The sequence below is a fragment of the Myotis lucifugus genome, unplaced genomic scaffold, assembly GCF_000147115.1.
Source record: "Myotis lucifugus unplaced genomic scaffold, Myoluc2.0 scaffold_262, whole genome shotgun sequence".
NCBI lineage: Eukaryota > Metazoa > Chordata > Mammalia > Chiroptera > Vespertilionidae > Myotis > Myotis lucifugus.
Genome location: NW_005871310.1, coordinates 213,383 through 239,181, shown reverse-complemented (window position 1 = coordinate 239,181; position 25,799 = coordinate 213,383). Strand labels below are relative to the sequence as shown.

Here is a 25,799-nt window from a genome sequence, read left to right as displayed (position 1 = left end):
TTTTAATCCTCACCCAAGGGTATTTTTCCATTGATTTTAGAGAGAGTGGAAGAGGGAAGGAAAGATAGAAATATCGATGTGAGAAAAACACATGGATTGGTTGCCTCTTGCATATGTGTTGCAGGGCCTGTGCGGGGGAGGAGCCTGCAACTGAAGTACTTGCCCTTAACCAGAATTGAACCCGGGACCCTTTGGTCCACAGGCCGACACTCTATCCATTGAGCCAAACCAACTAAAGCAATGGAAAACTATGGAAGTTGTCAACATTGGGATGGAGATGTCTTAACAAACCCCAAACAAAATATTAAATATTAGTGCAATCAGAGTGAATTTTCCAATCCTTCCAGTTGAGTTCTTTTTTTTTTTTTAAATATATTTTATTGATTTTTTACAGAGAGGAAGGGAGAGGGATAGAGAGTTAGAAACATCGATCAGCTGCCTCCTGCACACTCACCACTGGGGATGTGCCCGCAACCAAGGCACATGCCCCTGACTGGAATCGAACCCGGGACCCTTCAGTCCGCAGGCCAACGCTCTATCCACTGAGCCAAACCGGTCAGGGCTCCAGTTGAGTTCTAAAGCAGTGAATCATGCACACTGTTGCCAGAGGGACTTGAGACTTTGTTTTAAACTCAGCTGGCCATGTTGGCTGTGGTTCTAAAAGAGATTTTTTTTTTTTACTTTAAGTCTCTGTTGTGAAAATATTTCATAATGACAGTAACCTGTTTTATGTACATTGAAAAGAGAAATGTTAAGTTTGAATTGGAAATTCTTTGCCACTGTTCTATCTTGTAAAACTGTATTTTTTACTTAAAAAGTTCTCTATTTAAAACTAATGGTATACAATATAAGTTTTGAAAAGAAAAATAAAATCAGTTCCTGAAGATACTTAGTTGTAGAAGACCAAACGTTTTGAGAATGTTTCTTCATGAAGAAAGATGCTGTGTTATATAAGCCTAATAGCTAATTGCAGTGAAGGCTTTTTGCATTGTTTTAGCTTTGTTGCTGGTTTGGTATGACACTTTGGGCTAGTCATTTAAATGGAACTTTAATTTAGCTTCTGCTATGGGTATAATTTTTAAACTTGCCATGGCAGTTATAGCCTTAATTGATATTTGTGAAATGTTTCATACTCATAGGATATAGACATCATAAGTGCCTATTATTTTGATTTATTGTTTTTCTCTTTAAAAGATTGTGGCTTTTGGTGAAATTTACCTAGTTAGTATTGATATGTGCATTTGTCAAGGATACTTCTGGAAAGGTATCCTCTGAAGTTGTTATTTAGCATTGTAATAAGCATTTCCCTAGAACTTTGTAAATATATTTAATGTGGTACTCATTTTCATTTCTTATGTCATCTATTTTTTGAGGTAGGTTAGTATTTTTATGGATGAGACTACTGAAACTCAGAATTTGGTTTCCTAAGGTCTTGAGACTTGGTTAGTAGCTAGAGATTAGTAGCTAGAATGAGGTAAATATTATAGGCACTGAACCACTTGGGTATTCCTGGTATGATTAAGGAAACATTTTTTTTTTTGACAAAATGAACTCTTTTTATGACTATTCATATGTTTGTTCATTTCTTTTCCAAAATGGTGCAAATCAGTGTCATTTATTATTTGCATCATTTAAATTGGCATTTTTCTTAAACATATGGTCTTATATTAACTATTTTGCCTGCATAAGGCCGTAGGAACTCTCAGAAAGTGCCTCATGTTGCTTTACAGTAGTAATAAGTAAATAAAGACTTGTTGCATGCATACAGCGGTATTCAGATAGTGTGAATAAAATATTAACATATTAAATTAATATTTAAATAAGAGTATTTTTATTAAGTAGATACTTGTTGCATTTGATTGAGTGCAGGGTTAATGTGAAAGGAAATATGCTATCCTGTAGTTCTTTGCAAAAGCTAATTTCTAGTGATCTCTTGGGAAGTAAAGTGAAGGAGGGAAAAGTGTTTATACTTCCTTTACAGAGACTTGATGTTGTCCCAGGGAGCAGTAGCACACTTCTTTTTTTTTTTTTTCCTCAGATGTTTCTTTGTAATGAATTGACCGTTACATTTCCTAAGTTCTGAAATGGCCAACAGACCATAGAAAGACATTTCTTTAGGCTCCTGCTTGGGTAGCACACTTCTGATAGTTATATCAAGGTCACACAATTTCCAATATTATAAAAAGTTAATTAGCCCTCACCAGTTTGGCTCAGTGGATAGAGTGTCGTCGGCCTGCGGACTGAAGGGTCCCAGGTTCTATTCCGGTCAAGGGCATGTACCTTGGTTGCAGGCACATTCCCAGTAGGGGGTGTGCAGGAGGCAGCTGATTGATGTTTCTCTCTCATCGATGTTTCTAACTCTCTATCCCTCTCCCTTCCTCTCTGTAAATAATCAATAAAATATATTTTTAAAAAAGTTAATTAACCCAACTGGACAAGCTAAGTTACATTTGCGTTTTATAATTATTTGCTCTTTGCATTTTGATTATTTGCTCTTGAGCTCTTAGGTGTTGACAAGAATTTTTTTTTTTAATTTTCACATTGATTTTAGAGAGACAGACATAGGTTTGGTGTTTCACTTACTTATGCATTCATTAGTTGATTTTTGTATGTGCCCTGCACAGCGATCGAACCTGCAACCTTGGCGTATTGGGACACTGGTCTAACCAACTGAGCTATCTGGCAGGGCCTTGACAAGACTTATTATTATTAAACTTTTTACAAAATTGATTGAGAGAGGAAGGTGGGAGGGAGGAGAGAAGAGAGAGAAACATTGATGTGAGAGAGAAATATTGATCAGTTGCCTCCTTGTATGTGCCCTGACTCGGAATTGAGCCTGAAGCCCTTTGGTATATGGAAGATGCTCCAACCAACGGAGCCACTCGGCCAGGGTTTGACAGGAATTATTGATAAGTAAGGCTGTTAAGGAATTTTCTGTAAGACTGTCTTTTGATAAGAGTGAAATTAAAAATCAGAAAAATTTTTAAGGAATTTGATTTTTTGAAGGCATTATACAAAGTGTTATGTTTAAGATTTTGCACATTGGTGATTAATCCACTATTTTTTAAAAATGTTGAATCTTTCTCTTTTTTTAATAGTTTATTGTTTTTTTAGAGAGAGATAAAGGGGGAGGGGGAGCAAAAGAGAGAGAAAACCATCCATATGAGAGCTTAACATCCATCAGCTACCTCCTGCATCTCTTACCAGGGATGGAGCCAGCAACCTGGGCATGTGCCATGACTGAGAATTGAACTGGCAACCTTTTGGTGCACAGCACAACCAACCCAACTGGCCAGGGTGATTAATCCACTTTTAATCTGTGGCAAAGATAGAAGGATATTTTATACTACTGTTTTGTGTGCATAAGGAGTATATTTTTATTTATCTTAGCAAAAGAAAGAAAGGTATGGATAATGAGTCAAGTTTATTGATTAGTTTTGTTGTTAACTTATTTTTTTAAGGGTGAGAAAAAGCTATACATTTTGCATTATCTGAAAATTAAAGTTGTTGATTAAAACCGTATATGAATATTTTAGATTCTAATCCTAACTCCACAATTTACCAGCTATGGGCTTTGAGGCAAAGCCTCAGTTTCCTCATCTGTAAATGGATAATGTTGACAAAATCTAAGTCATAAGGTGGTTACAACTACTGAATGATAAAAGGCCTGTAATGCTTCAGTAAATGTTTTTCACTGTTAGAGACTTTTTTAAGGAAGAGAATTTAGCATACAGTTTAAACATATAAATATGGTTCTTACAGTTTTAAGTATATTTCTTAAGAATTAGTATTGGGGATCCTTTCCCCTTTGATATCAATTATGTGTATTCCAGTGATGGCTTCAAAGTTTCTTTTTTTTTTTTTTTTTTTAACCCTTGACCAGAATCGAACCTGGGACCCTTCAGTCCGCAGGCCAACGCAACGCTCTATCCACTGAGCCAAACCAGTCAGGGCTCAAAGTTTCTTAGTAGATAAGAAGTTCTATGTAAATCAATGCCAAATGGAAAAATTCCATTTTAAATATAAAATTATACTGCAAATAAGCGTTTATTTAGACTGCAAAGTACAATTTACAGTTTTATTTTAGCGATCAGAAAATTTTTGTTTATACTTTTAAATATTATTTAAGAAACACATTTTGCTTTTTTGTTTTTTAAAAAACAGATGTAGCCCTAACCGGTTTGGCTCAGTGGATAGAGCGTCAGCCTGCGGACTGAAGGGTCCCAGGTTCGATTCCGGTCAAGGGCATGTACCTTGGTTGCGGGCACATACCCAGTAGGGAGTGTGCAGGAGGCAGCTGAATCGATGTTTCTCTCTCATCGATGTTTCTAAGTCTCTATCCCTCTCCCTTCCTCTCTGTAAAAAAAAATCAATAAAATATATTTAACAAAAAAAAACACAGATGTATGATTTAGTGAATGGTTGTAAATGAATATCAGTTGAGCTATCACCCAGGTCAAACAATACAAGATTGCCAGCACCCAAGAAATCCCTCACATTTCCCTTCCAGTCACAGTCCTCACCCATGGTGACCACTAACCTAACTTTTATGTATTCATTTGTTTGTGTTTAAAAATTTTTTTAAAAATCTTTATTGTTGAAAGTGTTACATAGAAATTTTTTTTTAATCTTTCATTTTGGAATAATTTTAGATTTACAGACAGGTTGAAAAGATAAGGCAGTTCTTGTATATACTCTGCACCCAGTTTTTCCCATTCTTAACAATCTTACATTTCTGTGGTACATTTGGAAATCTTGGTATTTATTATTAGCTAAACTCCAGACTTTATATGGATTTCACTAGTTTTTTCATTACTGTCCTCTTTCTGTTGCAGATCTGACCCAGGGTACCACATTTGCATTTTGGTTATGTCTCCTCATTCTTTTCTAGTCTGTGACAGTTTATCTTTTTTTTTAAATTACCTTAACAGTCTTGAGTAGTACTGGTCAAGTAACCTATAAAATGTCCCCTAAACTGGGTTTGTCTTTTGTTTTTGTTTTTTCTTTTTTTTTCATGATTAGACTGGGGTTACGGCTTTTTGGAAAAACTGTTATAGAGGTGAAGTGCACTTCTCATCATATCATGGCCGGGGCTATATGATACCTATAGAACATCACTGGTAGTATTAACCTTCATCACTTGATTAATGTAGTGTGGCCATTTTCTCAATTGTAAAATTACTATTTTTCCTTTCTCCTATTTTATCCTTTGAAAGAGAGTCAAGTTTTATGTCCTAGAGAGGGGAGTGTTTACATACATTATTTAGAATTCTTCAGTAAGACAGACTCATCTCCTCTCCCCCATTTATTAACACAATTTACATCTTTACTGTCAGAAAATTTTCACTTAGAATTTGAAATACTAAATCAAATAACCCCAAGATTTTTCTAGTTTATAATAGTTTGGAAAGTAAAGATCAGAGAGTCTTTGAAGAAGCTTATTTAATTGAATTATATATATCCCTCTAGAAATTATTTTGAGAGTATTTAGTGTTGGAATTTTAAAGAAAAGCTCCCTATATTGGGGCTTGTTTAGAGGGTGACTGCTGTGATCTGAGAAGCAAGGTAAATAGTGTATCTTACTCATTGGTTCAGATCTAGAATTTGAACATACTGTCTTCCCTTCAAAAAGTTTTAAATACTACAACAGAAAACAATATCTTGATTGATTAGACTCTTCTTTTAAAAACAACTAGTAGGTGCATTAGGTTGTTTTGGGTTTTTTTAGAAGGCACTATTATAGTTACAGTTGAGTCCTTCTGGACCAAATCTTTCCAATTCCATTCCCCTCCCTCCACCTTCCCAGTGATAAAGTTCCTCTTAAAATTTGTGTATTTCACCCTGTTGAATGTTGCTCAGTTGTGAGAGCTCAGCTGCCCCCTGAAGAGTTTGGGTTTGATTCAAGGGCACGTACCTGGGTTGTGGGTTCCATCCCCACTTGAGGCAACCAGTCAATGTATCTCTCACATCCATGTTTCTCTCCCTCCCTGTCTCCCTGTCCCTTTAGCCCCCCCTTTCTAAAAAAAATGGAAAAAATATCTTCGGGTAAGGATTAACAACAACAAAATTTGTATATTTCCCTTTTGTTCTGTTTTTGTACCTTTTTATGTATTCGTAAACAATGTATAATAATGCTTAAAATTTACAGGAATGTTACACTCTGTAATTTTACTGCTTGATTTTTTTCCCCACTTAAAATGTTTTCTAGATATATTACTGATAATGGTAGATCTAGCTTATTGTGTTGTATGGTTTCTTATATACAGTTATACTATAGAAAGATGTCTGCAGAAAAGATGATAAAATTGTTGTTGCATTGCAGAATTTGTTCTAAGGTTAATTAGTAACTTTTATGCTTTGAATTGATTAAATAAAATGGATAATATTGTTGACATCAGTTTTAGACCATAAATTCAGTCTCTTCAACTATTCAAAAATCTGTATGTATTTACTCAGTACTGAGCCAAGGTTTGCATACTGGCAGTCTACAGGCCAAAGTAAGTCTGTAAATGCATTTCTCTTGGCCTTGCCTATTTAAAAAATTTTTTGAGTCAATATTTTAAAATTAGCTATTTAAGTCTCTATTTTTGGATTATCCTGAAAAATTAGAAGCTCTGGCAACAGTGTGTCCCACATTTTGCCATGGCAACTATTGGCCTAAGCTGAGTCACAGCTGCCCTCTTATAGATGGGCACAAACTCTCCAGGGAAACAAAGCCCTACCATTCCCTGTTACTTTTATTGATTGTCCTTTCACTGTTGTTTATAGTGAAGAAATACTTCTTTATAGACATTTCTATAAAAATGGAAAAAATTACAGCTGAGCAATTGCAATTTTCAAGAAAAGAAGAACAGCATATTTCTCTGCAAATGAAGAATATTGTAATATGATTAGTATGCAAACAAAATGAGTCCTGTATGGAAAGATTACAACCTTGCCTGCTTTGCTCATTTATATTACCTGTATTGTTTTCTGTAGATAATTTGTAATCTCTACATTTTTGTGCAAGTAGGTCTGAGGGATGCCACACACAGTGCAGTTGAAGATAAAAAAGATAGGAAGAGAGTTCGTAAATTATGAAGTTCCGTGCAAATGCAAGATGTTTACCTGCCCTCGCTGGTTTGGCTAAGTGGATAGAGCATCAGCCTGGGGACTAAAGGGTTCCGGGTTTGATTCTGGTCAAAGGCACATGCCCGAGTTGCTGGCTTGATCCCCAGTAAGGGCCGTGCAGGAGGCAGCTATCAGTGATTCTCTCTCATCATTGATGTTTCTATCTCTCTCTCCCTCTCCCTTTCTCTCTGAAATAGAGTAATAATAATAAAATAAAAAGATGTTTACCTGTTCTTTTAGCTGTGATATAAATCCTTGTTCCAGGAAAGTTTTAAGCAGAGGGGTTGAACACTGGTTTAATCTACATACACTGGTTTAATCTCCTCGACCATCCTACCTTTCAGCACTGTATTTTTTATTTTTACATTTTTATTGATTTTTGAGGGGAAAGAGAGAAACATTCAATACTGTATTTAAAAATGTTTTTAAAGCCCTAGCTGGTTTGGCTCAGAGAGTCTCGGTTTTGATTACAGTCAAGTGCATGTATCTGTACCTTGGTTACAGGCTCCATCCCTGGCTCTGGTCGGGGCCCATGTGGGAGGCAACCAATCGATGTGTCTCTCACATCAATGTTTCTCTTTCTCTGTCTCTCCCTCTCCCTACCACTCTCTCTAAAAATCAATGGAAAAATATCCTCCTGTGAGGATTAACCAAAAATAGTAAAATAATAATGTTTTTAAATTGATTTTTTTAGAGTGAGAGAAACCTCAGTTGGCTGTTTGACTTCTTTATGCATTTATCGGTTGCTTATTGTAAATGCCCTGACTGGAGATCGAACCCCCAACCTTGGCGTGTCAGGACAATGCTCTAACCAACTGAGCTACCCAGCCAATGCGCAGCACTGTATCTAAGTACCTTATCCAGAGGCTACAAGTGGATGGTGCAGAATCCAGACCGCAAATCTGCTTAGTGATTTTTTAAAAATGTGTATTTCTATTGATTTCAGAGAGGAAGGAAGAGGGAGAGAGAGAGAGAGAAACATCCATGATGAGAGAGACTCATGGATCGGCTGCCTCCTGCAAGTCCCCCACTGGGGATCGAGCCCACAACCCAGGCATGTGCCCTTGACCAGAATCGAACTTGGGACCTTTCAATTTGCAGGCCGATGCTCTCTATCCACTGAGCCAAACCGGCTAGGGCTGATTTTGTTTTTAATTGAATTCACTTAAAAAACTGAGTTCTACCACTGTTATCTTATTTTTAGCTGATTCATACTTTTACTTGCCAAGTTAGTCTCTGTATTTGATTTGTAACCCTTTATTTAAGACAGTTTATAAGTATAAACTACAAAATGCCACAGATTAAAAGTGAAGAGAAAGAAGAAACAAAAAGGGTAAGGCTAAAATGGAGTTAGAATCTAGGCCGAATATCAATATTTTTGCTACAGGCACAGCACAAATTTGACTCTGATTTTTCAATGAACTAGCAAGAGGAAAAAAACCTGTTGGGTTGTTTTCCACAATGTTCTTTAAGGTAAAAAGAAACCAGTTCAGAAAGACAGCTACCCACCTGGCACTATAGACTAGAATTTCTCATAGGAGTCCTCATAAAGAGGATTATGTGAAATTATTACCATTAATATCTCTAAGGTAGATGGATGTCTAGTATTTAACAACCCTCAATATGGAAAGACCAACTACATCATGTGAGGTCAGTCTGAAAGAGTAGGTAGATTGTCCTTTGATGTCTAACCAGTGGATATAACTTCCCTCGACCCAGTTCTTGATATGAATTGAAATTATGCTCCTTGGCAAGTATCTAAAGTGTGGATATTCTATACATCAAGTACAGACCATTTATATATTATTTGTGAAAACCTAGTTTTACCCAAGTAGAATTTGTGAAAGTGCTTATAAGGTTCTTCTTAAAAAACTAGAGGCCCGATGCACGAATTTCATGCACAGGTGCAGTCCTTAGGCCTGGTTGGCGATTTAAGAAGGGTGAGCATCTGATGTGGAAGGGCAGGTCCCAGCTGACCTCTGGGCCCCGGACCTCTGTGCGCCCCTCTCTGCCTGAGTCATCTGGCCCCCGCCCAGCTCCCTCAGCACCTGGGAGCTGGACGATAGCCCCCCCGCCCCCGCTGCTGGCTGGTCGCCATCAGCAGGGCAATCAGGCCCCACTCGCACCCGCCTTGGCCTGGCGCCACCTGCTCACCTGCTCCATAATCCCGCCGCAGTCCTGTGTCCCACTCTCGTTGGGGTCCATCGGGGCCGGCAGCATCTCCACTGCTGCCATCACCGACGCCTGCAATGTTCTACACCGCCCCTGGTGGTCACTGCATGTCATAGTGAGTGGTCGGACTCCCGGCCTAGGGGATAGTTTGCATATTAGGCTTTTATTATATAGGATAATTTTGACCATAGCCAGTTTGCCTCAGTGGTTGGAGGGTTGGCCTGTGGACTGAAGGGTTGCAGGTTTGATTCCAGTCAGAGTGCACGTTCCTGGGGTTGTAGGCTAGGACCCTGCTCCAGTCAGGGCATTTGCAAGAGGCAACCAATTGATGTGTATTTCTTTTTTCTTTTTAACTATTTTTATTGATTTCAGAGAGGAAGGGAGAGGGAGAGGGAGGGAGGGAGAGAGAGAGAGAGAGAGAGAGAGAGAGAGAGAGAGAGAGAGAAACATCAGTGATGAGAATCATTGATTGGTTGCCTCCTGCATGCCCCCGACTGGGGATCGAGCCCAGTAGCTGAGTCGCTGAGTTGGTTAGAGTACTGTCCCTATATACCAGTGGTTCTCAACCTTCTGGCCCTTTAAATACAGTTCCTCATGTTGTGACCCAACCATAAAATTATTTTCGTTGCTACTTCATAACTGTAATGTTGCTACTGTTATGAATCGTAAGGGCAACCCAGGCATATGCCCTTGACTGGAATCAAACCTGCGACCCTTCAGTCTGCAAGCCGATGCTCTATCCACTGAGCCAAGCTGGCTAGGGCTGATGTGTATTTCTCAAATCCATGTTTATCTCTCCCCCTCCCTTCTCTCTAAAAAAATCAATGGAAAATATATTTTGGGGTGAGGATTAATAAAAAATTTTTTTTTAAATTTTGAATTTGTTACATCCCTATCTTCTTGTCTTCTTTACCCATAATGGTAAAATCATTAAGAAATAGATTTAAAGAAAAAAAGAGGTCACTACACAATCCTGTTTTATGCTCCTGGAAATTAATTGCTTCAGTAGAAGACCATTTCTATGCATTAGGACTCATGGTAGTTTTCAGCGTAGATTAAATGTAAGGAGATATTTTTATTTATGTCTGTAATAAATATGGTCTCTACCCTCAAGAAGCTTACTAATATATGGCTCTGCCTCTTCTTCACATTGTGCTCAAGACTCCCCTTTATTTAAAAGTAAGGAAGATTTTTTTCTTTAGTCCTACTAGAACTTCAGCTCTTACTGATGTCTGCTTTTTTTATTTCTCAGTTTGCCATCCTTAGCCTCAACTTTTCAGCAATACTGTATTTTCCAACTAATTAAAATAATTTTGTGCCCTGACTGGTGTGGCTCAGTTGGTTGAGCATCGTGCCATGCATGGAAAGGTTGCAGGTTTGATTCCTGATCAGGGTACATATGGGAGGTAACCGATTGGTGTTTCTCAAATCCGTTTCTCCCTATCCCTTCCTATCTCTCTAAAAAAAATCAATAAAATATTTTTTTTGAAAAAGGAAAAATTATTTTGTATTTGACTATTTTGTTATGTTATATTCATTATTTTCTCTTTATCCAAAACCTGCCTCAAAAAAATTGCCAATCGTTTGTTTCCATCTTTCTTAGTCTTTCAGTTTTAAAAGCTGACTTGGTCAGTGCTCAGTTCATGTTATATTCTCTTTGTCACCTTCTTTCTAGTCCCTACCCTCACACCTCACTCTAACTAGATTGTATATTTCCTTAGGGGTGAATTACATTGTATACATTTTTACTTATTTTAAAACCTTACAGATAGAGCCTAACATAATAGTCAATGAATGAAAGGATATGTAAAGCTCACATCTTTTATTATATTGTAAGTTTCTTATGGACAGAGACTAAACATTGTTTTTATGTCACATGTAGCTTTCCATAGACGAGGCATATGGCATACAGATAAGCGTTCTTTGGATGAATACTGGGTACTTGGTACATCTTCAGTAAATAAATTGAATATATTGAGATCAAGAGTATACTTATTTCTCAATTGCTGTTTCATTGGAGGTAGATATTGGTGTGGATAATAATATAAACGAAATTAGTTCAGTTGAGATACTGCAGGTTTTCCAGTTGGGTTGCTATAACAACCTGGGCAGTTGTCCTTAGATATAAACAAGAGATCTACCTTTAGGACCAAGATCATATCTTAGAGAAAGCCATCTTCCAAGAGCAACTAGTAAACTCTGTAAAAAAAAAAAAAAAAATCAGCCTTGGCTGAGTAGCTGAGTTGGTTAGAGTACTGTCCCTATATACCAGTGGTTCTCAACCTTCTGGCCCTTTAAATACAGTTCCTCATGTTGTGACCCAACCATAAAATTATTTTCGTTGCTGCTTCATAACTGTAATGTTGCTACTGTTATGAATCGTAATGTAAATATCTGATATGCAGGATGGTCTTAGGCGACCCCTGTGAAAGGGTTGTTTGACCGCCAAAGGGGTCGTGACCCACAGGTTGAGAACCGCTGCTATATGCCAAGATTGTGGGTTCAGTCTGTGGTCAGGGCACATACCAAGAAGCAATTATTGAATGCATAAATAAGTGGAACACAAATTGATGTTTCTGTCCATCTCTCTCTCTTTAAAATCAATAAAATTTTAGAAATTCCACTTTTGCATAATTGCTATTTGACTATAAAGCTTCCCCCCCGCCCCCCAAAAAAAAAATCATTCCAAATGCTTCCATCCTAGTCCAAGCCTCTGTCATCTTCTACTTCCAGCCTCCCCATGCTTTAATATCATATATCATTTCCAAAATAATCACCATGAGCCCTATCTGGTTTGGCTCAGTGGACAGAGCATTGGCCTGCAGGCTGAAGGGTCCTGGGTTCCATTCTGGTCAAGGGCACATGCCTGGGTTGCAGGGTTCTATTCCCAGTAGGGGGTGTGTAAAAGGCAGCCAACCATTGGTTCTCTCTCATCATTGATGTTTCTATCTCTCTTTCCCTCTCCCTCTCTGAAATCAATAAAAATATATTTTTTAAAAATCACCATGAAAGGAGAACCAAGATGGCAGCGTAAGGTACAGACCTGTGCGTGCTGTCTCCCACAACATCATCGAGACTACCAACTATAAAAGAAACAGTTGTCATTCAGAACCATGGGAAAGCTGGCCCAGTGGACGCTCTACAACTGGAAGGAAAGAAAGAAGAGCATTGATACTGAGTAGGTTGTGCAGAGGCTCCAAGAACGGAGGTACGGAATCGCGTGCCAGGCTGGCTGCAACTGGATGCGCCGTTTTTTCCAATCAAGGGGATGCGGACTCTCAAATCCACTGAGCGTGTTTGGGGCGGGATACTAAGGTCCCAGACCCCTACGGGGAGAAGCGGGACGGCCTTGCAATGACCCGGAGAGCGAGAGTGGCTGTCTCGCGGAACTGCTCCCCGGCACTCGGGGACTCGAGTCGCTGAGTCGCGGAGAGGCGAGTAGACGCGAGACGCCATTGCCCTTGGCCCCGCCCTGGTGATTCCCGGGGACCCCGCCCTACTCAAATTACATCCCCAACCAAGCTGTGCTAGTGACACAAAGAGAACCACCAGCGCTTCTGCAGCCCAGCCCAGCAGAATGCAGATTTCAACTCCTCGCATACATAAGGGACACAATAAAGAAGCAGAATCAGGTTCAGAGGAAGCCGGAGCCGGACACGGCTGGACCGGCGACGAGGAACCGCTGTACCAGCAGACACATAGGCAGGCCCACCAGATCCAGTCTCACATGGGATGCTGGGAGACGGCAGACAGGCAGTCTGTGCACTTGGTAGAAAATGAAATCCAAGCAAGTATACAAGATATTCAGCCACCAGGAACGCCTGGAGATTTTGTCCAGCAAGGAGCCGCCCAACAAAGGACAGAATGCCAAACTTCGTGTTGCTGAGGCGGCCCCCGTGAGGCCGAGGTGGCCCCCGTAGGGCCGAGGGGGCCCCCCGAGAGGCTGGGACGGCCCCGGCGAGGCTGGGACGGCCCCGGTGAGGCTGGGACGGCCCCGGTGAGGTCGAGACGGCACCGGTGAGGCTGAAACGACCCCAGTGAGGCTGAATCGGCCCGGATGAGGTTGGGACAGCCCCTGTGAGGCTGAGATGGCCTCTGTGAGACTGAGACGGCCCCTGGGAAGCTGAAAAAAATACCACATGAGCTCACTCATTTATGGATAATAAGAAACATAGACTGATGAACAAAAATGGACACAGAGGCAGAGCAGCATTGAGCAGAATGTCAAACTACAGTGGGAACTCTGGGGAGGGTTGGGGGAGTAGGAGATCAACCGAATGACTTATATGCATGCATATGAGAATAACTAATGGACACAAGACACTGGGGGGTGGGGGAAGCCGGGGGAATGTCAAGGGGGAGAAAAAAGGAGACATGTGTAATACTCTTTGTAATACTTTAAGAAATTAAAAAAAAATCACCATGAAATGACCAGTTTTAGGACATTGTTCCCTTTTTTAAGTGATTTCTGCCTTGTAATTCCTTTGGGCTAACTGCATAGTATTCACCATACCTTATGCTTTAAAAATGCCCCTAGAACAGTATGTCTTCTGTTATTGTTTGTATGCTTGAAATATTAGTAAGCTTTTTTTTCTTCTTGTTTTAAGGCAATGGATTTTTTTTTGTGTGACCTGGTTTGACTTAAAAAAAAAAATCAGATCTAAAAAAATAAAAACAGTAAATAAATAAATAAATAAAAATCAGATCTAAGAGCTGTTATAGCTATGTTTGTTTGTCACTTGAAAATGTAGCATTTGTAGGCAGAAACCAGAGGGTAATGTCAATGTTAAGGGAGGGTAAAAGTTCTTTAATTTTTTTAAAAAAATTTCAGTATAAAGTTAAGACAGCCAATTGATTTTTCTACAGGCTTTAAAAATTGGCTTACTTTCTCTTACGTTAATTGGTGTTCAATCTGTGTGTTTTTGTTTTGTTTTGTTTTGTTTTATTTCAGAGAGAGGAAGGGAGAGGGAGATAGAGATAGAAACATCAGTGATGAGAATCATGACAGCTGCCTCCTGCATACCCCCTACTGGGGATGGATCCGGAAACCAAGGCATGTGCCCTGACTGCCCTGACCAAGAATTGAACTGTGACCTCCTGGTTCATGTGTGGATCGACACTCAACCACTGAACCTCACCAGCCCGATGGTGTTCAAGCTTTAAAAAGAAAAAAATTACATCAAAACCAGCCCCATACAGCTGGGCTTGGATGTTTGCCCATATTTCAGATTTTGATTTTTTTGAATTTAACAAAAAGGATGAGAATAAAGTGATACTTTGCATCTTTAGTTCCGAAAACACAATAAATTTTTAGTTGTACTATGATGCCTATTGTAGTCATTTAAAAACACTAGATACCTACTTGTGTGTTAATTACCATGATATTTGGTAGAAATACAACAAGGAATAAATATGTTGCAGCTTTGGAGGACAGTTTTTGAGGAGACACTATTAAGGCAGATAGATAATTACAGTGTACTGTGAGAAGTTTTAAATATGTGTATGTACAAAGAACTATGAAATCATAGGAGGGAGTTACTCTGCTTAATTTTCTTGTCAAAACTATGTAAATAAATACCAGTTTTGCTATTTATGCTAGCTGCTGAGAACTTTGCTAATGCTGTTTAAATACCATTGATAAGTATGAGGTTGAACCTGTGCAATTACCATTATTGGCAGTTTTATATGGTTTAACTCTAATAGTATTTCAGTATGGCAGTTAAAACAAAATAAAACATTGTTAATTTCTTTTGCCAATACTGTATGTCATTGTTGGATAATATTAAAATCAAACTGTTTACTGTACCATTTTTGGAAAGCATTTTAAAAAGTTTAGCTTGGTTTCTCTTTTGAAGAAGATAATATATTTGAAAGAATTTATGAACTAGAAATTGCTATGCCCTTATAAGTTAGTTATTAAAATTGCCTTATTATTGTGGAAATATAATTATTTGGAAAGTCTTGCTTTCAAAATTTGATTCCTTACAAACATTTATTGAGTGCCAGAACAACAAAGAAATTCAGCTCAATGTTTTCTCCTAAGGAGGTCAGTCTGGTACTAAGCATAGCATGTATCTAGTTACAAAGAATGTGGGAGGCAGCACAGGATAGAATCAGTGATTTTTCAAATTTATCTTAGCACTGTAAACTTTTACCCAAAAACTCTTGCACAGAAACCCAATACATAAACAGATAAAAAGGGAGTCCTGCCTGTTTGGCCTCCTTTCTGTTTTCATTCCTGCTGTTTGAAACCATTGATGTGGGAGTAAAAACCAAACCTGGCTTAAATCTGGGTCCTGCTACTGCCTAGCTATTTGACCTTGGATACATGACCTGACCTTAGTGAACTTGTTTCCTCATCTGTTAAATAAGGTTATTAGTTTCTTTGCTGGGTGTTGGAAGAATTGAACATTGTAGAAGAGGGATTTAGAATGTAATGGCATTCAGTAAACGTAGCTATTAGTATTATATGGACATGACACAATGAGACTAACGAAGAGGGTGCCTACCTCTGCCAAGGGGAATGGGCTGGCCAGGGAGGGCTTCACAGGAGGTGATTGGCCTCCTTCAGGTTGAATCTTAAAGGGGAATGGAAAATTGCAAGATATATGGGTGAGGGATATGTATACCAAAGTAAAACATTTTAATAATGAAGACTTCCGCATGGGAATGCTACTTCATTATACCTTTCTGAAGATAAATGGCCTCCCCTGCATTCTGTGTAGCTTTTCCTTAACATTCTTTGACTCATACTTTAGTATTAGGCTGGGCCAGGCTGGGTGAGAGTCTCTACTTACTTTGTTTTTTTATTAATTTCTTTATTGATTAAGTTACTACATATATGTCCTTATCCCCACATTACCCCCCCACACACACACTCATGCCCTCACCCCCCTGTTGTCTGTGTCCATTGGTTAGGCCTATATGTTTGCATATAAGTCCTTTGGTTGATCTCTCCCCCTTACCCCCATCCTCCCCTACCTTCCCTCTGAGGTGTGACGTTGATCGATGCTTCTCTGTCTCTGGATCTGTTTTTGTTCATCAGTTTATGTTGTTCATTATATTCCATAAATGAGTGAGATCATGTGATATTTATCTTTCTCTGACTGGCTTATTTCACTTAGCATAATGCTCTCCAGTTCCGTCCATGCTGTTGCAAATGGTAAGAACTCCTTTTTTACCGCAGCGTAGTATTCCATTGTGTAGATGTACCACAGTTTTTTAATCCACTCATCTACTGATGGGCACTTAGGCTGTTTCCAAGTCTTAGCTATGGTGAATTGTGCTGCTATGAACATAGGGGTGCATATATCCTTTCTAATTGGTGTTTCTAGTTTCTTGGGATATATTCCTAGAAGTGGGATCACTGGGTCAAATGGGAGTTCCAGTTTTAGTTTTTTGAGGAAACTCCATACTGTTCTCCACAGTGGCTGCACCAGTCTGCATTCCCACTAGCAGTGCACAAGGGTTCTTTTTTCTCAGCATCCTCGCCAGGACTTGTCGTTTGTTGATTTGTTGATGGTAGTCATTCTGACAGATGTGAGATGGTACTGCATTGTCGTTTTGATTTGCATCTCTCCAATGATTAGTGACTTTGAGCATGTTTTCATATGCCTTTTGGCCTTCCTTCTGTCTTCTTTTGAAAAGTATCTATTTAGGTCCGTTGCCCATTTTTTGATTGGGTTGTTTATCTTCCTTTTGTTAAGTTGTATGAGTTCCCTGTAAATATTGGAGATTAAACCCTTATCCCTGATAACATTTGCAAATATGTTCTCCCATGCAGTGGGCTTTCTTGTTGTTTTGTTGATGGTTTCCTTTGCTGTGCAAAAGCTTTTTATTTTGATGTAGTCCCATTTGTTTATTTTCTCTTTAGTTTCCATTGTCCTAGGAGCAGTATCAGTGAAGAAATTGCTTCAGCATATGTCTGAGATTTTGCTACCTGTGGATTCCTCTAGTACTTTTATGGCTTTCTGTCTTATGTTTAAGTCCTTTATCCATTTTGAGTTTATTTTTGTGTATGGTGTAAGTTGGTGGTCTAGTTTCATTTTTTTGCATGTATCTGTCCAGTTTTCCCAACACCATTTATTGAAGAGGCTGTCTTGACTCCATTGTATGTTAATGCCTCCTTTGTCGAATATTAATTGGGCATAGTGGTTTGGGTCGATTTCTGGGTTCTCTATTCTATTCCATTGATCTTTGTGCCAGTACCAGGCTCTTTTGAGAACAGTGGTTTTGTAATACAGCTTGATACCTGGTATTGAGATCCACCTACTTTGTTCTTCTTTCTCAGGATTGCTGCAGCTATTTGGGGTCTTTTTTTATTCCAGGTGAATTTTTGGAAAGTTCGTTCTGGGTCTGTGAAATATGCCGTTGGTATTTTAATGGGGAGTGCATTGAATCTATAGATTGCTTTGGGTAGTATGGACATCTTGATGATGTTGATCTCTACTTACTTTGACTAATTAAATTGACTAGTTACCTAAAGGAAAAGGTACTCTAAACCTGAATTTGTAAGCTGTCTTGGTTATAATGTAATGATGCATTTATAGACAAGTCCTTCCTAAAAGCAGTTGCATTCGTGTGTTGAAAATTAGGAATCTTTATGTCCTCCTCTGGGGTCTTAGTAAGTGTTTTTATTTGTTATTTTAATGCCTGAGGTTCAGGGTAATGGTACTAATGCTATGGTACATTACAGGTGAATATATTTACTTGGACCGTTTTTGTTTTTTAATCCTCACCCAAGGATATGTTTTTATTGATTTTTAGAGGGAGAGGGTGGGAGAGAGAGAAAGAGAGAAACATTACTTGTTTGCCTCCCGTATGGATCCTGACTGGGGATTGAACCCACAACCTAGGTATGTGCCATGATCTGGAATTGAACCTGCAACCTTTTAGTGTATGGAACCATGCTCCAACCAACTTAAGCCACCAGGTTAGGCTACTTTGAATTTTTGAGAGAGCTAGAAAGTTAGTTTTTAGGAAAAGCTAATGAGTCATAATTGCATACTTTTTCTGCCTCAACAGTGAAATATCTTTTCTTATAACAATCAAATTTTAGGCAAAACGTTTCAATGTGTTAGGCTAACACAATGAAGTAGTATTAAAGAAAATGGATGAGACATAGAAACTAAGAGTGATGTATATGTATAAAATCAGATAGTACTATGTACCAGGCACTCTTCTAAGTACATGGGTCAACTCATTTAATCTGCCTGACAAACTCTGTGAAATTATTATTATTATCTTTTTTGTCTAGTTTAGGGGGTTTGCAAACTATGGCTGGCAAGCCAAATCCTGCCTGCTACTTGTTTTTGTACAGCCTGTGAGCTAAGAATGATTTTTTTTTTACAATTTTAGTGGTTGAAAAAAAGCAAAAAATATATATTTTTTGTACAATTTTACTTTATAAAGATTTTTATAAAATTTATTTTGTAAAATAGTTTGTAAAGTTAAAATTATAACTTATTAATTTCTAAAAATGATATGAAATTCAGACCTGGCTGGTGGGGTCAGTGATTAGAGCGTCATCCTGTGGTGCATTGGTGGGTCCTGGGTTCTATTCTCCGGTCAGGGCATACACTCTGGTTGTAGGTTCTGTCTCCAGTCCAGGTGCTACGGGAGGCAACTGATTGCTGTTTCTCTCTCACATTATGTTTCTTTCTCTCTCCCTCTCCCTTCTCTCTAGAATCAATGGAAAAAACATAACCTTGGTTGAGGACTAAAAAAATAATATGAAATTCACATTTTAGTGTCCATAAAGTTTTATTGGAACAGAGACACACCTGTTACTTTACATATTGTTTATTGTTGTTTTCTTGCTACAGAAATTGTAAGGTTGTCAAAACCGGGAATATTTACTGTCTAGCTTTTTACAGAAAGTTTGTTGACCCCTGGCCTAGATACAAGGGGAGAAGATGAAAAGCAACAAAGTTAACATGTAAATACATGTAAAAGAATGCATCTTTATTAGGACAAACCAGGAAGATTAGATAATTATATAATGAGAAAGCCAACTGTATTTTCTTGAAGGATTAAAAAAACTGTTAATAAAAGCTTAACTATAATGATAAATGCTTACTTATATCATAATGTTGGCTTGACCTCTTTTTCCTGTTAATAGATCTCTTTAAGATATACCTGCGTTGTAAATATTTCTTTGAATTTGAATGACAGTAGTTGTAATTACCATTGAAATCTTAGTACTTTGGCCTCACAATTTGATAATTGTCTATGGATCCCAGTTAATACTTTCTGACACTGTCCCTTTGTAATATTGCTTTTGACCCCTTAGGACTAGCTATGATTTGAGCACGTACATAAAAATCACCTGGAGAAATTTTAAAAATTTAGATGCCTCCTCAGAACCTCTGAGGGTAAGGCCCCATCATGATTATATTCAGAAAGTTCCTCAGGTGATTGTGTGTGGGGAGTGGGGAGGGGTGCATGAGATGGTTTTAATGTATAGGTCTAGTTAAGATCCATAGTTACTTCCATCTTAAACTATTTTAGTAAATCCAGTTTGCACAATATATACATGTTCTCAGAGGTGTATATTTCTTATTGATTTATTTTTTTTATTTCAATATATTTTTTATTGATTTCAGAGAAGAGAGAAACATCAATGATAGAGAATCGTTGATTAGCTGCCTCCTGCACACCCCACACTGGGGATAGAGCCAGTAACCCAGGCACCTGCCCTGACCAGGAATCAAACTGTGACCTTCTGGTTCATAGGTTGGTGATTAACCACTGAGCCACCCTGGCCGGGTGAGACCTGCTTTCTTGATCCTTCTACTCTTCTATTTTTCTTTCCTGTTTTCACTTTCTGCACAATGCAGTTTAGGTTTTGTTTGATCCATTATTTCACCTCTTGATTATGCATTCCTCACACATACCTACCAAACCCTCAGCCCAACCATAGATCTCTAAATATGCATATTTTCTGTGTCTGCAGCCAGTCTGTACATACTTAGTAAAGAAAAACCACATGGCTTTGTACATTGGTACCACTAAAATTTCAGTCTCCCATCTAAAAAATGTTCTTCCTGTTGCATTTCTTTGCTCTCCATAGCAGCTATTTCAAGCCTCTTAAAGCCTTCTTCCTTACCCTGCCTACTCAGCAAATGACCTTACTTCCTTTTTTTCCTGAAATATAAAAATATATTTGTGCCCTAGCCAGTGTGGCTTGGTTAGGTGTCATCCCATGCACTGAAGGGTTGCCGGTTCTATATCCAGTCAGGGCATGTGCCCAGGTTACAGGCTTGATTCCTGGTTAGTGGGTGCAGGAGGCAGCTGGTCAATGTTTCTCTCCCTTTCCCCCTCTCCCTTCCTCTCTCTCTAAAAAGCAATTAAAAATCTTTTTTTAAAAAAAATTTGCATCTTTTTTTCTTTCTAACATAGTGGAAGAGGTGACCCATCTTTATGTGTAAGACTTGTACATGTGGATCATATTCCTTTCTCTTCCTCTTCCCTTAGCTCCTTGTTCCATTTTTTAAAAAAATGTATTGATTGATTTGAGAGAGAGAGAGCTTTTGGGACATACTCTCTCCTGTTTTTATTTTTACCCCTTTATTGCTTTTTCTTAGCTTCAATTGTAAATTCGAGGGTTTTTGTTGTAGTTGTTGTGTTTAAGTGTTGGTGTTGCTCTTCCTGGCTCTGCTGCTCTTGCTGTACACATTCTCCATGGGACAATCTCATCCGTTGTCATGGCTTCAATTATTTCATCTCTAAGTTGATAAGTACTAAACCTTCATTTCTGTAAGTTGGTTCTCTTCAGACCTGACTTATTTGTACAACTTCCTACTAGAAATCTCACAGGCACCTTGGAGTTAACATATCTAAAATGGAATGAATCATACTTTCCTCATCCCCTCACAGATTTCTTTGTTCAACTTAGTTCTAAACCAGAAATCTCTGGAAGTTACCTTAGACTCCTTGGCTGACTTTTCTTTCTCACTTTCTTGCCCACATCTAGTCACCAACCTTGTAAGATTTCCCTGGTAAATAACTTAAATTCATCCCTATCATCTATCACCTTCATTACTGCAAGCCTCTTCCTATCTGGTCTCTTCCTTTCCAGTCTTTCTGGTCCATTCTTCATTATAAAAGTGAGAATGATTTCATCTAAAGACTCCCCATTGCTCCTAGGACAAATTGTAAAGACCTAAGCTTGTTTTGTGATCAAGCCCCTGCTAATCTGCTCAGTTTCATCCTGAGTCATCACCCCCTGTGTGGTAATATTTGTTAAACTTTTCACACTGTTGCTCATTCTTGGATGACTTTTCCAGTAGACTGTAACTTCTTGAGTGTAAAGACCAAGTTTCCCCCCTCATTTAACCTGGTGCCTGGCACATACATAGTATGTGTTTTGTAAATGTTTGCTGAATTAATAAATTAACTTATGCAGTAGTTGAGAATCGACCTATGAACTAGCGGATCATGGTGCGATTCTCGTCGGGCCATATGCCCGGGTTGTGGGCTCAATTCCTAATGTGAGGCATGCAGGAGACAGCTCATCAATGATTATCTCTCATCATTGATGTTTCTATCTCTCCCTTCCTCTCTGAAATCAATAAAAACATATTTTAAAATTTTTAACTTATGCAATAGTACATCAGTATACATTCAATGTACATTCAGTGATTTGTTTATATTTTGTTTTTATTGTTATTAGATCACCCCTGTATTCTGGTACTGCCCATTTTGTACATTGATTTGCTTTTTGGGGGGGAGAAGCAGTCTCTCCATAATTAAATTAGACCATGTAATGTACTAGGTGTACCGGTTAATAATGGCAGATTTTGTAATCAAAGAAACACGATCATTTCAAGAGAGACATCAAAAGTGCTTTATTCAGCCCTAGCTGGTTTGGTTCAGTGGATAGAGCTTCGGCCTGTGGACTGAAAGGTCCCGGGTTCAATTCCGGTCAAGGGCACATGCCTGGGTTGCGGGCTCCATGCAGGAGGCAGCCGATCATTGATTCTCTCTCATCATTGATGTTTCTGTCTCTCTCTCCCTCTTCCTTCTTCTCTGAAATCAATAAAAATATATAGATTTTTAAAAAGTGCTTTATTCAAAGTAATGTCCATTGCTAGCTCCACATTTCCCCCATCTTTCAGGTAATTTGTGGATACTGTCCCAATAGAACTTTTCTTGTTTGAGGCAAACCATTCAGAGACCCAATTTTCCACTTCTTCGTATGTTTTGCAGTGCTGCTCAGAAAGTGCATATGCCATCAATTGGAACAAGTGGTAATCTGAAGGAGCAAGGTCTGGTGAATACAGCGGGTGGGTTAATATTTCCCAGGCAAGATCTTTTAACGTGTCTTTAACTGGTTTTGAAGTGTGTGATGGTGCGTTGTCATGAAGCAAAATTACTTTGCCGTGTCTTCTGGCACATTCTGGTCATTTCACGGTCAAAGCGTGGTTCAAATTAATTATTTGTTGTCATCAGTAGCGATCAGTATTAATGGTTTCACCTGGTTTTAGAAGCTCATAATACACCACATCTTCCTGATCCCACCAAACGCAGAGCATTGTCTTCTTTCCGAAGCGATTTGGCCTTGCATCCAATGTTGATGGTTGACCTGGATCAACCCATGATTTTGTGCGTTTGAGGTTCTCAAAATAAATTCACTTTTCATCGCCAGTCACAATTCGATGCAAAAAAGACTTTCTTTTGTGCCATTGAAGCAACATTTACTGTTGACTTTTTGGTTTTCCATTTGTCTTTCTTTCAGTTGATGTGGCACCCATTTTCCTTCCTTTAAAATCTTTCCCATTGCTTGTAAACAATCAGAAATTGTTTCCTGAGCAACGTCTTACAAGTTGTTTTTGAGTTTGACACGCATCTTCATCCAATAATGCTTGTAATTGTTGGTCTTCAAACTTTTTTGGTTGACCTGGACATTTTTGGCTTTCACATCAAAATCATCACGTTTAAAGCGTTTAAACCAGCGTTCACAAGTATCTTGAGATGGAGCATGTTCACCATAAGTTTCCCGAAGTATACGATAACTTTTTCTTCAAAATAATGAATTAAAACTTCCGGCAAATGCTTTTTTTTTTGGCATGAAATTTGACATTTTTAAGCTTAAAAATATCTATGATGTTAACACCTTCAGCAAATTTGACATATGAAGTTTTGAAGCTTGCTGTCAATACAACAAAATAGCATACATATCAAATCGCAGATATATCAACATGTGTAACTGCATTATTAACTGGTACACCTAAGTACATACATAGTGGATTTTTGCCATGTTCCTTTTTCATTTTGATTTATATTATTAATTCTCTGTCAGTGTATTACATATACTGTCCCAGTTAATAGAAACCTGTAGGCAGTTCAAATAATCACCACCATCAAATTATTCTTACCCTATTGTGACCTTTGTCAGAGTGTATGAGACCCTAGATGCTTTAACTTGGTGACAATTAAGGCTTAGAAAAGTGAGGCTTAAATAACTAGGAATTGTTAAATAACAAAGAGGGATGGTTTTCTGGGTTGTCCATTGTGTTTGGTTCTCAATCCCCAAATTTATTACTAATAGTCATATTTTGGTGATTTAGACATAGTGGTAGTGATGGTTTTTAGCTATCATTTTGAGCTAGCTGGCCTTCAGGTCGGAAGAATCATTAAAGACAATAAAATCCCTGATTATATTTACTAGAATTGCTCAATGGAGAAGGATCTCCATTTAAATGGAAGCTGCCATGGGGAATATCTGAGCGTTCACTTTGTGATTCAGGACTCGTATTTAAAACCTGGGTTTGCTCATTTTTCCTGGACTAGCTTATTTACCACTGTATCCTCGGTGCCTGGAATAGTGCCTGCTAAGGCTTGAAAAATGTAGTAAAGAAGTGCTCTTTGTCTCCTTTGTCCATCTTGTGCCTCTTGATATATTTATTGGTGGACCCACAGACCCTCTATTAGATGTTAATTTCATTTCATTTAGAGGATGATTTTCTACTTCTTTAAAGTGTCCCTTCCGATTGAATTTTGTATATACCAGTACTCTGGATTTTAAGTATAAGATTGTCTCAGATATATTTCCTAAACACAGCAAAAATTCTACCTAGCTATTTTTATACATGATAAGACAAACTTTTTATAAATTGTGGGAGATTTGAAGAATAATTCTTTAAGAAAGCTTGATTTTTCTTTTACCTACATTTACTCTAATTGAACTGATCACAATACATTGATTTTATAGTGTTATAAGTATAAAGAAGGGGCTCTGAAATACTAAGTAATATCTAAAAACTAGGTTAGAGAATTAGATTACTGTGTGAGTACATAAAATCTAGGGTAGTTCATTCAGTTTTTTATTTTCTTTTTTCTCTTTCTCTTTTTTTGTTTTTTTTTTAAGCATGCTTCTAAAGAACACAAAATAAAAATAGTATTAACTTATTTCTTGATTATATGTATTAGTTAAGGGCATTAGATTACTAAATAGTTTATTTACATTGTAAATATCAGCTATTCTAAGATTATTGGTGACTAATATTTAATCTTGTAGGTTACTTCAGGTTGGTTTGGTGTCTTTTGACACTTTATGAAATCATCTGTCATACCTTTTTCAGATTATAGCTTTTTTTGTAAATTAGAATATTTTTTTAAAAAATTAAATTTATTGCAGTGACATTGGTCAATATGAACATACAGGTTTAAGGTGTGGGTTTCTATGTTACAAGATCTGTATATAGCACCATGTGCCCATCACCCAAAGTCAAATCTCTTGTCACCGTCCCCCTTCACCCTCCAACCCCTTCCCTCTGACAACCACCACAGTGCTGTTTGTGTTCACGAGTTTCAGTTTTATATCCCACATATGAGTGAAATCATATGGTTCTTAGCTTTTTCTGACTGACTCATTTCCCTTAGCATAATGTTCTCAAGGTCTATCCATGTTGTTGCAAATGGCACTATTTCATCCTTTCTTATGGCTGAGTAGTAGTAGTCTATCTTATATATGTACCACATCTTTATTATTTTACTTTAAGGGAAAATTAAAATTATTGTCTTCTAGAGAAGTTATATGTTTTGTTTTGTTTTTAATATATTTTTAGTAATTTTAGAGAGTCAGGGAGAGGAAGAGAGAGAAACATCAATGATAAGAGAATCATTGATCAACTGCTTTCTGCACACCCCCAACAGTTGATTGAGCTTGCATCCTGGGCATGTGCCCTGACCAACCAGGAATTGAACCACGACCTAGAGGTTGATGCTTAACCACTGGGCCACACTGGCCAGGCAGAGAAGTTATATGTTAATATTTGAAATTTAATAAAATTAGTATCAAAATCTGGTGGGTGACTGGTAGAGACTGGGTAAATTTAAAAATAGTGCTTCCCTAGCCAGTTTGTCTCAGTGGATAGAGCGTTGGCCTGTGGACAAAAGGGTTAAATTCTGGCCAAGGGCATGTGCCTGGGTTGCAAGTTTGATCCTTCCGGCCCTGGAGGTGCATGCAGAAGGCAACCAATCAACGTGTCTCTCTCACATCAATATTTTTCTCT

At 38.2% G+C, this 25,799-nt stretch overlaps 1 protein-coding gene and 2 pseudogenes across 1 annotated transcript in view; 1 reads left to right on the top strand and 2 right to left on the bottom strand.

Annotated features, from left to right (window-relative positions):
• Positions 1-9,345, bottom strand: part of LOC102418907 — a 34,015-nt pseudogene extending 24,670 nt beyond the window's left edge.
• PAFAH1B1 (platelet activating factor acetylhydrolase 1b regulatory subunit 1) overlaps positions 1-25,799 on the top strand; it is a 67,654-nt gene that overhangs the window by 3,671 nt on the left and 38,184 nt on the right. The window lies entirely within an intron of this gene.
• Positions 2,037-2,163, bottom strand: LOC111828000 (annotated as a pseudogene).